The sequence below is a fragment of the Apis cerana genome, linkage group LG9 (genome assembly GCF_029169275.1).
Source record: "Apis cerana isolate GH-2021 linkage group LG9, AcerK_1.0, whole genome shotgun sequence".
Taxonomy (NCBI): domain Eukaryota; kingdom Metazoa; phylum Arthropoda; class Insecta; order Hymenoptera; family Apidae; genus Apis; species Apis cerana.
In genome coordinates this window covers 5,020,750-5,036,637 of record NC_083860.1, presented here as the reverse complement: position 1 = coordinate 5,036,637, position 15,888 = coordinate 5,020,750, and the positions used below count along the sequence as shown (strand labels likewise).

Here is a 15,888-nt window from a genome sequence, read left to right as displayed (position 1 = left end):
ATTATCTATCCACCATATGTCTGCATATCTGCATGTAAAACGACGATGGATTTGGCCGCAACCGGAGGCCTGATTGAAAATACATCAAATATGCACAGGAGTGTGGCTGTAATTCAAGGATACCGCACGTTCCGTTGCATTTGCTATCCCACAATTGCAACATCCTGTGCATTTAGACCGGTAGTCACCTGATTCCGTCCATCTTCGAAAATGTAGAGGTGTCAAAATCGTGGTGTAACGTGATATATTACTTCGTGTACCATCTAGTATACCTACTCGTATATCTTGCGTTCCACGCTTTACTACCCGTTAACTAGTTTTTAATATATGCAGTTTCTGATGAATTTGATTGTTTCTACTGATAAAAATGTATACGAAGGTGATATTATTTGATATGTTCTTTTAATTTGAAAAGTATTAATAGAATTTAAATTTATGGTAATAAAGTTTTAATTTAATAATATACGATATGGAAAGTAATATATAAAATAATGTAATATTTCTCTCGTGTTAGTTTTTCACCATTTTTGCAATGAAAGTAACGTTAATAGTAAAATCTTTAACAAGGCTTACATAAGGCTGAATATAAAAATTAATTTATACCCTAAATTAATATATAAAATTAATTATTAATAATACGAGCTAAGTAGAAATATCAGGACGCATAAATAATTCATCAGATTTAGGCGAAAATTTTATTAAACGTCGTTTCTGTATCAGATTTTAATTAAGATTAATATTCAAGAACACTCGGAAATTTGCTTTATCTGTTTGCAGTAATTCGGAGCGTTATCAATCGTATTGTGACCGTGTCAGTGGTATTAATCCCATCGGAGGTCTCTGTTCGTTTCCCCAAAGCCGTTCTTCCTTAGTTAATGCAGCGTTACCTCTGCAATCTCGCGCCGTTGCACCGACGCCGCATTATAGCGATTTACAGCATTCGACCAATCCCTCATAGTAGCCCCACTGTGTCAGAATATACGGCACCGCCACGCTCCCCTGTCAATTATTGAGAACGATCCGCGTGGATACCATGTTGACAGCTCGACCGATCGATTAGTGACATCCAACGCTCTTAATCCGGACAATTATCCGTTTGTTTAATTATATACGATCGTTACGGATGTAACGAAACTTGAAATCTTCGAATTATCCGCGATAATGTTTCCCAATTCCCTTTTCAATTGTAATTTTCAAATGTAATTTGTGACTATGTCTCATTTTGTTTACATGTAAAGAAAATTGCTAATTAAAAACTAATAGCGACGATCTCTGGAGAAAATACTTTTGAATCGTGATCAAACCGTGTAATTGTCATCTTTCTCTTTTCACGCAGGATAAGAAAATAGGTTTTGAATCGATGATCTCCTTTTTAACGATCCTGTCTCTTTTTCTAATGTAAGGGAAATGTGAAAAAATAAGGGAGAAAGAAGGAAGGAAATTAAAAATAACAGTGATCTTTTGAGATGTTTCGAGAAAGATTTGCATCGTTACAAGTTTAATTAAAGAGCCAATCGATTACGTTCCTCGATAGTTGTCGTACAACGTTGATGCCTCCTGCATCAACAGAAGGAACATTTCCTATGCGGAGACGAAGGAAGAAAGAGGGACAGGGATGAAGCGATTTCCCCTTAGACGATTGGGTAACACGAGCATAGGGAGAATTTAATCGTGTGCGGTCTCGATTCCATTCAAGCCTCGAATACGGCCTCTATGGTAGTCAACCACCGTGAAGGATAGCATGGTACTCCGATTGTCAAGGATCGATCAGTTCAGGATTGAGAAGTCACCGGAGACGGAACTATAGACCGTTATGCAATTGTTTTACATAAATAATACACGTGCAAAATGAATGGCATGATAATACAATGACAGGTTTCGTTTTCTGTCTATCGATTTTATTGGATGAACGTTTTTTTCTTTTTTTTTTTAGAATAAGTGGTTATATGCTATTCCTTATACTGGTTGAATATTCAAGTGACGATATTGTTGAATGAAGATTATTTAAAATTTATACGTATCTAAATGAAAAGATGATTTTTCTCTAAATCACTTCATTACGATAAATGAATTTTATTTTGTTTTACATTTGTGTAAAAGTCTTTCGTGAAATATCTAAAAATTCTACTTGAAAAGTACAAATCATCCTATTTTTTTTCTATAGAATAACCAAACTATTCCTACTTGAATATTTATAAATCAATTATCTATAAAATAGATCACAGAAATCGAGAAATTAAATCTAATAAAATTAAAATTAAATTAATTTAGACATCACTCTAGATGATTTCCTATTTTTAATTGAAATTAGATGCAAAATGGAGGAATATTACAATTTCCTCAAAATTCTTCGTGAACGAATGCCTCGTAAACAATCTCTTGAACAAAACTGGAGACAAAAGAAAGAAAGAAGAAGTACCTGGCACGTAGATACAATAAATCTTCGATTTTATAGTCATATCCGCTTTTACACAACGATTTCCTATATTCAACCGCCCCTTCGTGACCCGGAGGCATTTTCACGATTGCCTGCGAAGAAAGTGCGCGCGTGAAGGAAACAAGGAATTAAGAAGGGCGTTGCCGTTTTATGAAGAAACTTCCTTTGCGCGTTTAAGACGCCTCGAGCGACGAAGGGTGGGGATGGTGTTCGGATTTTCCCCGAGTTACTCTTTGAACGACAAAAATTTCATTCCCGACTCAATCTCGTTATTGGATGGCGAACTTCTATCTAACAATTTTCGATAATTTTATTCGAATCGTTATTTCTTTAATTCGTATCGAATTCATTATAAAATCGGGAGGGATATATTTTTGTTGCGATATTCGTACGTATTACTGCTAAATATGAATAAAAGAAGAATGTTTTTTCGAATATTTTTATTATTTTAAAGGTATATAAATTTTCTGATATAATTTTATTTAAATATTCATGATTTATACGCGAAGCTTTATTTGGTTCAGTGGAAGAATTATTTTTATACTATCATTATTCAACCGTAATTTTTTATTTAGGTTCGATGAACGAGATTATAAATTTCGACGATTTTATTTCAATGCGCCATCCGCATTTCATTTATAGAGATGATCATTATTTCCATATCATATTTTAAAATATACAAAATAGCGAAGAATTCGTATATTTCAAAGATACTATATTTATTTTAAAAGTAATTTCGATGGTTAAAAACATCGTCAAAAAAATGAAATCTTCACGTTTAAAAATTTAAAAAGAAAATTCAACGAAGAACTTACAACTAATTCAATAGTAATACGTAGCAAAATATCCGGTCCAATTGGGTAAATAGTGTAGCAACGTCTATGATCAGACAAGTGGAATAAAACGTTATCAAGTCACGAGAGTGGAACAAATCAACGTTTTACGAGACAAGTGAAACAGTTCCATAAATGAACTTCTTTGATTGAAAAAAGATATAAAAGAATGTTCTTAAACTTCCACGATTCCATAAAAAATAATTATATTATAATATACTTTACTTAAATATTCATTCTTTAAACAATTTAAATAATGCCAGAACCTATTTATAACATAATAATCTATCAAGAAAAAAAATTTATCTGTTCAATTCTATCATTGCAAAAAAAATTGTGCAAAAATAATTGTTCAAAAACTTTCAAGTTGAAGAAGAATTACGCGTCTACTAGCCTCGTAAGATGCACAAGGGGAATAGATAGCGACCTTCATTAAATCTCCTTCGTGTTTAATCCTCGATGAATGCCGGCGTCGAGGGATGAAACAAGGGGGGTACATTGCCCCTTGCGTGAAGAAGGGTACCTAGGTATTCGTAACCTTCGTCGCCGGCTACCAAGCCGAGCCACTGAAGGATAATCGTCATTCACAAGGAGAATTTCTTTTTAGACTCCCTTCTGGCTCCAAGTTTAGACACCGAACCAACCCCTTCAAATACTTGAAATACTCGAGGGCCTTCTTCGTGGGGGGGTGTAACGAGAAACGTGGCTCGATTAAGATGTAAAAAAACTTTCTTGGTTGAAGAAGAATCTGCGAACGACAGGCGAATTTTTTCCATGGAGGAGGTAGTCGAAGTTTTAACGCGTAATTTATGAAATAAATAATATCCTGATACGACATATGATTTTGATATCGAGGAAAAAATTGTAATTGTTTTGAAAATTTTATTTTGTTATATCGTAAGTTATTAAAAATTGTGAAATTATTAATTGTTAAAAAATTAATCTAAATTTCTATGGGAAAATTTTTGTATTTTTTAGAAATACAAGATTTTACTGAATTGCTTATCCGAATTGTTTGTAATATTTAATTATTGGATTGTTTTAATATGTTTGTAATAATATAATCTCGAGATACGAAATGAATCATTTACTTTAAGTATTCGATATTCATTCTGGGAGTAGGATATCGATTTATACGGCTATAAATGAAGGTACAGGGATGATAGCTCCCGTGGTCGTAGTGGCTATTGTTCTACCGTAGTCTATTTAACATCGATATTGCTCTGAGACGAAATATCTTAGTTACGACTAAAATATATCGGTAAGTTATTACGTTTGAAAGAATGCGTTTTACTTTATTCCAAAAGAAATAGATATTCAATTGGAAATTAATAGAATATTATAAAAAAAAATATTATAAAAATTAAAAGGAAAAATCAAATATTCAAGAATTAAAAAATCGAAAATTTTAAATATCAAGGAAAATTCGAATATTTTAAAAATCGAGAGAAAAATGATCAATTCTCCTAATAATAATTATTTTTCCAAATAAAAAAATTTAGTTTTAACTAAATCTTTAAGCGGATTTAAAATTAAGACACAGAAATTCGCATCACAAATATTCACCGAAGACAAGATATAATAACACTTATTATCGATAAAAGATTATACAACCCTCTTCAATGACTCACCCTATGCAAAACTAAAATACAAAGAAATAACAAGAATTCTATACGATCACGAAACAAAGGGAACCAATACTTGTTCCATGTAACGTATCCTTTGAAAAAGTTCTATGACAAGTTAATAAAAGATTGGAAGAAAGTGTTGGAATTGAAGGAATAATTCCAATAGAAAAGAGAAAATTCCTAATAATTATTTCATCCAAGACGAATCATATCATCTCGAAATTACCGTTGCTCGTTGAATAAATAATGATACGCAAGAATATTTCTAAATTATTTCTACGACAAATATACGAACGTGTTATCCCGAATAGAAGCTAAATATTCCTCTGCTATAGCAGAGGGGAGGCTCTCGTAATATTAAACACGCTTCGCGTGTCAGTAAATTTACCCATAGAAAGTTAGAAAACTGAGAAACGAGGAAAGAGAGATTGAGGCCAGGTTTAAAATAAGAGAAACGAAAAGAGACAAGAGGTACACGAGACAGGCGACGAAGGGGAACGCGAACTTTGGCCTTAAGGGGTAACTTAACTGTTCGCGTGAAACTTAAGAACAGTATATAGGAGGAGAGAGAGACAGGGTATAGGAAGCGAAGGACTTTGGAGAACCAAGAAGGAGAAGCTGGTTACATGGTGCTCGACGTAGCGGAGAACAAGCCGGTTAGGTCTGCGACACATCTTGCGGCTCTTAGCCACAGGCTAACCTCTCTCTCTCTCTCTGAAGTCTCTTTGCCTCTGTTTGTCTTGTTACTGACTCGAGAATTTCAAACTCGTTCGACCGGGCGAAATCACATTGTAATCAGAGCCATTGTACTGGAAAATCTTCTATCCACAGCACAGTTAATTAACCAACGTCAGCAGTGCGACACGTGTGGTGTGTTTCGTGTTAGACTATAGAATTGATGGGGGACGCGTATTCCCGAGGTGTTTATGTTTTAGGTATTGTTTGATTAATGAAACGTAGGTGTAGTTTCGATGGACCGATATGTTTTCCTAATAAACTGATGCGGTAACTGTAAACTAGTTTTCTATATATGTATAGGATGGATTTTATGTTGAATTTTGTCAATATTTTTTGCCATTGGGTTAGAAATTTACGGCCCTTGAAAGAAAATGTAATAGATAGAATTGTGATAGATATTGTTAATGATACTATTTTGGCAATGTTACTAATTCTAATTAGAGATTGTTATGTATAGCTTAATGTCAGTTAGATTAGATTGTTGGTTGTCAATGTATATCTTTTTTTATAAAAGAAATGATTTTCAACATACAATTTAGGTGAATTGAACCGAATTATACATTAATACACGTCTAATATATATATATGGCAAAATATAAATCATCTTTGACGAAGAAATCCTCATGAAATTTTATAAGTTAAAATTAGCACGTGCAATCATTTATCATACACTGCATATGTCATTTTTCAGATTTGCATAACATTTTGCATTTGATCTGAATAAAAATATAAATTTTTATGAAACCGACATTATATTGCGAGATGTAATGCAATTTATGAAATATTAGATAATTAATGAATTCAGGATAAAGCAAATTCATATTGAAACAGATATATATATATATATATATATAAAAGTGAAAGTAATTTATTATGAACAAAGTTTAATTATTTACATCAAATGTTTTATTCAAGAGTTACATATGTTCACTAAATTATGCTTGGAATATAAAATTACGATTTTATTATTTTATTTAAAAATTACGATTTTATATTATTTACTTTCAATAAAATATACGAAAAAATTCAATCTGCAATCATTATTTTTATATTTAATTTTTATTCTATACACTCTACAGTTCTACAATTCAAAGTAAAATAAAAAAATAAATAAACAATTCTATCACAATTCTATCACTGTAATATTACAATTTTTTTCTCCCACGCAAGTATAATAAATTATTTAAATTAATTGTCTACTAGAATTACTCTCGTGAATTTCTCCAGAGACTGGTCCAAGCTGTTTGGCGTAAATAATTGAAGGCAAGGATCAAGAATTCGTTGAAATAAAACGGTTGAATCAATATTATTCGGCTTGAGGCAATTTTTCAAAGAAACTTATCGTAAGAACGATTCGATAAAAGCGAAGTGCAACCCCGGCCACCACTTATTGACAAGTAATTCCGTGAGCTACGATCTCTACCATGGTAAAATAGTAAACAAAGAACTTGATCGAAGTTAGCGCGCAAAAGAAACATCGTTTCGCGATCAATTTTACGATCTCTACTTTTGATTAAATAACAAACCGCGACGGTTGGAAAACTGGAATCGTTTTAAGAGATATCTTTATTTTTATTTTACTGAATAACCATCGAATAATTTATCAAAGTTATAACTTTCATCCCTCTGAATCCTCTATCTATGTTTTTTGATACAATTTATACAAATATGGTTATATAAATATTTTGTAACGAAATTGAAGGGATGATAGAAAATTTCTTCGTTAATGAACGAAGTTTTATTGATAAACTTCTAATTTGAAAAAACAAGAAAAATTCACGAAAGAATGATTGAATATTCGAATCTGTTAATAGAAATGAAAATCAATTGAACTATAATAATTTTTATAGTTTCAATTCTGTATATAAAAATTCTCTGTGTCAAATATAAATCATAAAATTATTAAAAATGTATTCTCTATCTTTTCCTCTATTTATTTGTTTTAATTTTAATTCAATATCAATTTTAATGATTTCAAATGTCTTTCTATCATTTTATTTTCATTCATATCGATTTTAATCGATCTTATACGATACATAGTTCTTATTTAAACCAAGTGCTAAGATTAAAGATATTTTATATTCCTATTTTCTTTCTCATTTTTTATATTCTGAAAACATTCGATCATAAGAAATATGATCATTATTCGTATTTATCTACACCAAAAACATTCGGGAAAAATATTAATTCGTTTAATCAATTCGAAGATATCACATTTTAAACTGGCAAATTAATAACTTGGCTGAAAGTTTTCATCGAATAATCTGGTAACGATTTTTGAAGATAGATATTAAATGATTATTCGATTTAATGAAGAAGGCCGGGCGTGCCTAACCACTTTGGAAAGTTTACAGAAATTTTGTACATCGCGAAAAGTTTCACAATTAGTCTTGGAAGTTTCATAATTTTGCAACTTTGCCCGTTCTTGTTTTGCTGCAGCACATTAGTGTGCTCGGTTTAATTTATCATTTCACCTCCACTTGGAACTCAACTTTCTCTTCACCATCCCCATTCTTTTCATCTTCGCTTCTTTCGCCTTGTTCCCTCGCCAATTCTCCTTTCTTTCTCTCTTCTCCTCCCTTCCAGTTTCTTCTCTCTTCCAATCTCGTGCACCGCGGTGTTTACAAAAACAAATTAAATCTCAATCTTGGCAAAATCGGTAAACCGGTATTGGTAAAAATAAAATTTCATACGATACTTGTGTAAATCTTGTAATTTGTACAACTCGTAATTGGATATGTCAGATATTTAAAAGTGAATCTTTTAAATATTTTTTTTATATATTATTTAATTTTCGACATTTATAATTTTGAATATTTGAATTGTAAGATAATGAAATTTGTAGATCCATTAGTAATAATTTTATAACCAGCTATTTCTTACTTGCAGTATATGAAAATATAATATAAATTGAATAAATTAATCATCTTATTCAATATGCATTATAATTAAAAAAAAATATAAATTTACATAGTTACGATAACTTCTTTTCTCTTCTAATTTCATGTATTCTCCGTTCTTTCATTTTCTTTCCCATTCATTCATTTCTTTGTGTAAAAAATATATGTGTATATCGTATATTATTATAATCCATCAAGTTTACAATAATTTTTGTTATAAAGTTAAATTTAATCTTCTAAATTTCTCCTCGAATATTTTTATTTCTCCTCGAATTTGTTCCTGTTTATGCTCTTGGAAGACTCATTCGTAGAAGACAATTAGAAAGTAATTTCTTATGCTTTCTATTAACTCGAAACGTTCTTGCTAGCACAATATTTAGCGTTATATCAAAATTGAAGTGCTCATCCTCCTTTCGACGTTCTTCGAGTGTGGATGTTTCTCGACGACGCGTAATTTCGGCTTCTAGTGTTTGTGTTCTTGCGATGGCTTGACGTTTCACGCGACATTTCAAGCTTACGCTTAAGTACACTAGCGCATTATCGATTTCCGTCGACGCTCTGGACGCGTATGGATTTTAAATTCTATTTAGCCGTATTTTGAAAGTAAATATTCCATATTATAACTCTAATAACAACAATAATAAATTCTGAAATTTATTTATTTATTTCTTGACATAACGAGTCATAAAAAACTTTTTGCTTTGGAAAAATTTTTATCCATTCCTCAATTTCTTCCATATATCGTATATCAATTATATTGCATAATTTAATTTCGTTTTCGCCTACTAAATGTAGTCCATTTCTTAATATTTCCTGATCGATGAATGTAATTCTTATTGCCACGATCTTCTCGCGGCAAAATCTTCATTTTCGCAAGCGCGAAAAATAAAAGGAATCTCAGGCGGACATTTAAATTCTAAAACCAATTGCACAACGAGCCCCGACGGACATTAAAATTCGAACGAAAGCCAAAATCAAAACCAATATACCACAATCCTCGAGATATTGAAATCTGAACGTACCATTTCCTCAATTCGTATTCTTCGAACCTATCCATCCCCCGATGGCGGCCAATGGCACACAGAAGGAAGAAGGTCTGTCTCGGAGATTCGTGAAACGGGAGAGAACAAGAAGGTTACATTTCCCACGGGAGGCGGGTATTCTCCTTTCATTTTCAGACTTATTTCCATCCAGGATGGAAAGAAGTTCGGCGCTCCTCTCCTAAGACGGTCCTCGAGCAAGTTAGAGGAAGAAGTCCACGGGGATTGTACGGGCTCGCCACGCCATCATCCGTTCCACTATGCGGAAATCAATCTCAGCAGCTTGTTCGTATCAATCTCGTATCACGCCTAAACCATCATCGTATGTTCGAAGTCATCGTTCCACCCGCTCTCAGACTTTATCCTTTGAGAAGAGGGAAGGTTGCGGTGAAGAATGCCGTGTTGAGCTATCTTTGGAAGGGGGGAAACGGGGTCAAAGGGGGAGAGGGGGCGGCTGTCGAAGGTTGGAAACGCTTGTCTGGAAAAACGATGGGCATATTGGCCGGTGTGCCGTGGTGAATCAGTTTCCGCTAGGAAACTCTGCTGAGAGAAACATCAATTCTAGGGGGTGAACGCTGTGAATACAAATTGCACCATCTGACGCTCGTTAAGAACCCGTGAAACCAGTAGATCGTATTTCTTTCTCTCGTTCCTGATTTAGACAGTGTTTTCACGGTGTTTCGAGCCTCGCGGCAATATTGCGCGTGATCTTAACCGAAATCGCGTTGGAGAAATGCGATTAATCGTGTATTATTTGTTCACGGAAATATGTAGTTCAATTTGATAATTCCGGGTAAAATTTTTCTTTAGTCTGGCAGCCTTTATTCTTTCCTTTTGATTGAAGGTAGTGTCTTTGACTGCTAAGATCTATTACATTGACATTTCGGTCATGATCCTTTTTTAAAAGAGATTCTTCGTCATTCCTTTCAATATCAAGTATTCGATAGTACTATTATCCTTTAAATCTTTAAAATTTATTTAATAAAAATTGAAAAAAATATTGAAATTTCAAAGAATGAAGAAGGGAAAGCATTGCCTTAAAGATTATTCTAACAAACGGATGCCACTCGATTCGTTGAACCGATAATCATTGCAAAAGGTAAGACTAGTTCCCAAGCCAATGACCGATGCACATCCATTGTTATAACTGCTGTTTACCAATTAGTCGTCGCACGATTATAATTGCTAATTACACATACTTGTGCACAGTTTTCACGACTGATACCGAGGCCAGTGATCCCCGCAAACGTGCGTTTCGTTGATTTTAAATATTACTCGATAAAAATATTATCCATGAATGTATAATAAATTAAATTATTATTAACGTACTGTCTCGTTAAATTTTATTAAAATTCAAAGTCTTTTTTTTATATTCTTTTACAATTTTCAACGAAAGAGAAACAGACTATTGTGCACATTTAAACACGTGAATACATCCATTGAAATATTTTTTGCACAAAATTTCCGCTGATGTAACGCGAATGTACTAATAGTAGACAATAGCTGCACTTTCAGATAAAATAATCTCAGTATATTTTAAATGCAGATATATCCGAAAAATTCTGGAAATCGAAATGAAGATAAAAATTTATATGCGGAAAATTTTGCCTAAAATCTTATTTTCCAAATTATAGGGAATTGTAATTTTTCACTAGAAACATCTGTACGTACGCAACCGTTATTGATTTTACTAGGAAACGTTCCATAATGTATCACATATTTAACTTGCTCAACAGAGCTCTCTCTAACAAAAAATTTCAATAATTTTTACATTTTCTTCTTTTCGACTTATAACTTCGTAAACCAGGATTTCAATTATTCATAAGAGTAATAAGATACATGATATCTCATAAAAGAAATTCATATTCTGTCAAATATAAAAAGTTTATTATGCCACGTCAAAGATACATTTTTATTACCCGTAGAAAAATATTCAAATTGCAAAGAAAAAAGATAGAAAAAAAGGAAGAAAGAAAGAAAGAAAAAAAAAAGAAATATCTCGATGAAAACTTTCAACATGGCCATCTCATATTTTCAGTATGACTTACACGTACACATCATTCATAATTTACGATCTCGTCTGATATTCGCGCCAACAGCCACAAAGATACTACTATCCTACGTTGAAAGATATGTATATTCTCTATGAAGTTCACGCTTGCCGACTAGAATAAAGGATCGACTTCCAGTGGAAATGGAATCCTTTCCACGATACTCGAATAAGTTAAAGAGGATAATCTTAAAAAAAGGATATCGAGGTCACGACGATTGAACACCAAATGCTTCGAGAAGGTTGATTCGGAAAACTGATTCTACTCTTCTGGCGCGAGTGATCGACTTCGAAAAGTGGAACCTTTCATAGATTTTTCTTGTCAATGGTTACTCGCTCGATCGTGAAGAGAGATCGATCTCAACGCCAAAGTGGACGGAGATTGAATCAACCGGCAAAACGAGCAAATCGTTTATACTACTTTTTGCATGGCCGATTCTTGCGACTTGTCGTGTTTCTGAATCGCGAACTTAAAGACTGACAAGTTTCTTTTAACGGCGTTAAAGAAATAGCAGACAAACGATTCCACGCTTCTCCAGTTCTTGAAAGGTTTGAGCTGATCTTTTGTTGCCTGTACATTTAAAACAGTTTTTATACACAATGCTTACTTAAATTTTTAAATAGATTTGCTCTATGTTAAAGTTTGATTATGAAAGAAGGCACGAAGAAGACGTTATGGTTTTTTTCTTTCAGAGGAAAAAATTTTAACAATTAAAAATGTTTTAATGTTACTTTTGAATATTCCAGAAATATTTATCAATATAAAATTATATTTCGATTAAAGCTTCTGTTTTTGACTATATAATACAGATTCTTAAAATTTAAAATATTCCTTTTTTTAATCATATTCTGCTCCGTAATCTCCTTGCGGTTTGTGTCAGCAAATGAATTTTTATCTGTCCTACATTTATAAATTATCATACAAATTTCAAGTTCTTTGGATGAAATATCTGATTTTTTTGCAAGTATTGCAGATAATTTCAATATTATTCATATACCGATATTCGTATATATTTTATAATATGGATTTAAGATAAATCCATATCCATAATAAAAGATAAAAATATTTAATAGATAAATTAGAAATAATCTAAAAAGCTTTGTTTTAAATCAATCATACTTTATAATTAAATATGATTTTAAATCTTAAAGAAAAAAATTTCTATTACCTCCAAAAAATACGCATAAGTAATTGAAGAATTATATTTGAGGAAACAGTGATATTTAAGATGGCTTAATCCTTTTGCAAATTGATACCAAAGAAGAAACGACCGGTCGACGTCTCGTCATAGGCGCGGACGTTTTAATTACAAAGAAGAATAAGATACTCTGCGCTCTTTCTTTCTTGTTCCAACAACGGAATCAACGTCAATCAAGGAACTTCGTAACACGTTCAAGGAACACAGCCCTCTTCACGGTTTAATTAAACCGTGCTAGTACGATCAGTAAATCAGTACGGTGATTATATGAAAATTACACAGAGAAACTAATCGCTTCATTTTGTGTCTATATTTTCAACAAATTTTTACAGTTAAATTTTGTAGAAAAAAAAGCAACCAACTTTTAGTAATTAAAATCGCAAATATTTTCGCTTTTCAAACAGCAAACTTTGAACTTTATTTAGGTAAATGAAATGCATATAAACTCTGCATATGAATAGTATAATATTTATTTTTATACTTTTTCATAGATAGTTACTTTAAAAAATATTTCTTTTTTACTATCATTTTAATGCACATATTTAAATGTGCATTAAAATAGCCTGTATATAAAGATATATTTATTGCGAAATTAAAAATCCGTGTTAATATAAAGCTAATTATGTGTTTTAATATTCATATACTTATTAAAAATTCTTATTTCGCGTTCATTCAATGCACGGATGAATAGATGTATAGTGAATACACAGAAAGAGGGATGAAGGATATATTATAACTCGAAAAAGATATCATCTACTACCAAAAAATGTTGATATTTTTTTCATATTAAATAAATTATTTCTCTTTATAAAAATTCCTTTATAAAAATCGAATCGAATCATTTATTCTTACAAAAATTTTATGATTAAAATTCATTATCATCATACCATGATAAAAATTCTATAATATATTCAATGAATATCTAATTCTTCGAATATAATAAATAATTTTAATATAATAAACTCGAATTTTTTTTTTATTCACTACTAAAATACTCAGAAATAAAATTGAATCGAATCAATCGAAAGAAATCTCCGTAATTATCCATATTTTACGAAGCTAAACTTTGCTAAAAATAGTAGTTGTCTGCAACACGCCAGACGGAAGAAAATCAGCCATGGGAATTCAATTAATTCTTCTCGACATTCGTTCACTCGTTAAAATGCACGAACGATTGCAACCACTTTTAGAAATCCTTTTTCCGCCGTCACCTTCCTTTTTACCAATTCGAAAGTAACCGTTCAGTTCGTTCCTTTATTTAAGGTCTATTGATATTCGATATTTAAAGAAAGAAAAGTAAGAGGAGGCGAGAGGAAAGAACGATTTACGAGAGGAAAAGAGAAGTAAAATTTGGATAAACGGTGAATCGTTGAAATTCTCACCATGATTGGTACAGTCGTATGCAAATGCACGTCATACGTCATCAATATGCATCCAGGAAGTTAAATTATTCCGTGGATGAAACGGTACACGCGATGATTTCTAACCAAGTTGAATGGGATCATTCATTGATTTAACGGGTTACAAAGTTATGGTATTTTGTGTATCGCATTATGCTTTATAATGTTCAACTGAGAGATTATTTTGTTTGTGTAAAGGTAAATAATAGAATTATATCGTTGTTCGGTATAATGGATACAGTATTTACTATTTGTCGTTCTCGTTTATCGTGTTTCTCAATAATGTATATTTTCGTAAATAAAACTGTTTGAAAATTTAATTCGCGATTTTGAAACTTTTATTAATTTTATTTATTTTATTTTCCTATGATTTCTTAATGGAATAAATGAAATGAAATAAAAATGAAACTTTTCCATTTATAAATTCATTTATCTATCCATCTATTTTTGATAGTTTGATAGTTTTCCGATTTCTGCTATAGCAAAATTTTGTCGTTTATTTAATGTTCATTAAGTATTCTACATTACAATTCCATCTATTTATAACAAAATATGTTCTTATATTTCTCTCATTTTCTCATTTTCTAAACTTTGCCTGATTTTTAAAAAAAAACTATTATTTTATAACTTTACTTACCTTTACTATTATTTACCTTTTCACTTAATAAAGATAAGTTAAATTATTTTATAAATGGAAACTACAGAAACTCAGAATTTAATATTAGATTAATACTAAAGTGGAGAGATGTTGATCTTAATCAAGGAAATAGGAACATCCATATTATTCAACTAAACATTCGACTGTACTATATGTATAGTACTATTGTTAGACTTACTATAAATCTAAAACATTCTACATTAACATTTTATACTAACTTTATACATAATCAAACTTTTAGATTTAATCTTTCAAACTAAAATTTCCCTTAATAAAAATTTAAACCTATACCTATAATTCCTATCCTATAAAGAATTCAATGAAAAAATAGTATAATATAAATAAATGTGTTATCCTCTACAAACAAATTAAATTTAAATTTATCTACAATTTTTCCAAATTATGAATTTTACTATTGTTATTATCAATTTTCACACCCTATTTCTCGATTATAAAGTTAAATAATTTTCTAAATTTCACATTTCTTCGAATTAGACAACGAGAGAGCAGGAATTAGGAGTTAAAGTCAAACAAAACAACCGGAAATTAATCCAGTCAGCCTCGAAACAACGCGTATCTCAGTAATTACGCAATTGTAACTTCGTAGTGGCAGAAATCTTCAACATCGATCATATCTGTATCGCGAAACGGGCTTTCAGGGTCGTATGCGGTTCAAAGGCAGGTAGATCCGTAAGGAATGTGTCAAAAGCCCCAGGCCAGGGCCACGGTTAAGCGGTTTCTACCTTCGTAAACGTATATGATAGATGGGACGCGTTACGTCCATGCATTGAATAGCGAATTAAATTCTGCTTGCTTCACAAATTTACCCTTCCGCGGTTTATCTGCATCAGACACCTGTCATCCATAGTATTCACTTTGCCTATGTGCGTTACACGCCACGCATTCCACGTGTGAAATGTCGATAATGAGGTTTCGTGTTGACGAAAGGAAAGATCGAATGCTGTGCATCTCGTGTATCGCGTATAACTGATATTATGTTTCAAT

At 31.7% G+C, this 15,888-nt stretch overlaps 1 protein-coding gene across 6 annotated transcripts in view; it reads left to right on the top strand.

Annotated features, from left to right (window-relative positions):
- Nucleotides 1–15,888, top strand: part of LOC108004004 (fasciclin-1) — a 300,543-nt gene that overhangs the window by 185,281 nt on the left and 99,374 nt on the right. The window lies entirely within an intron of this gene.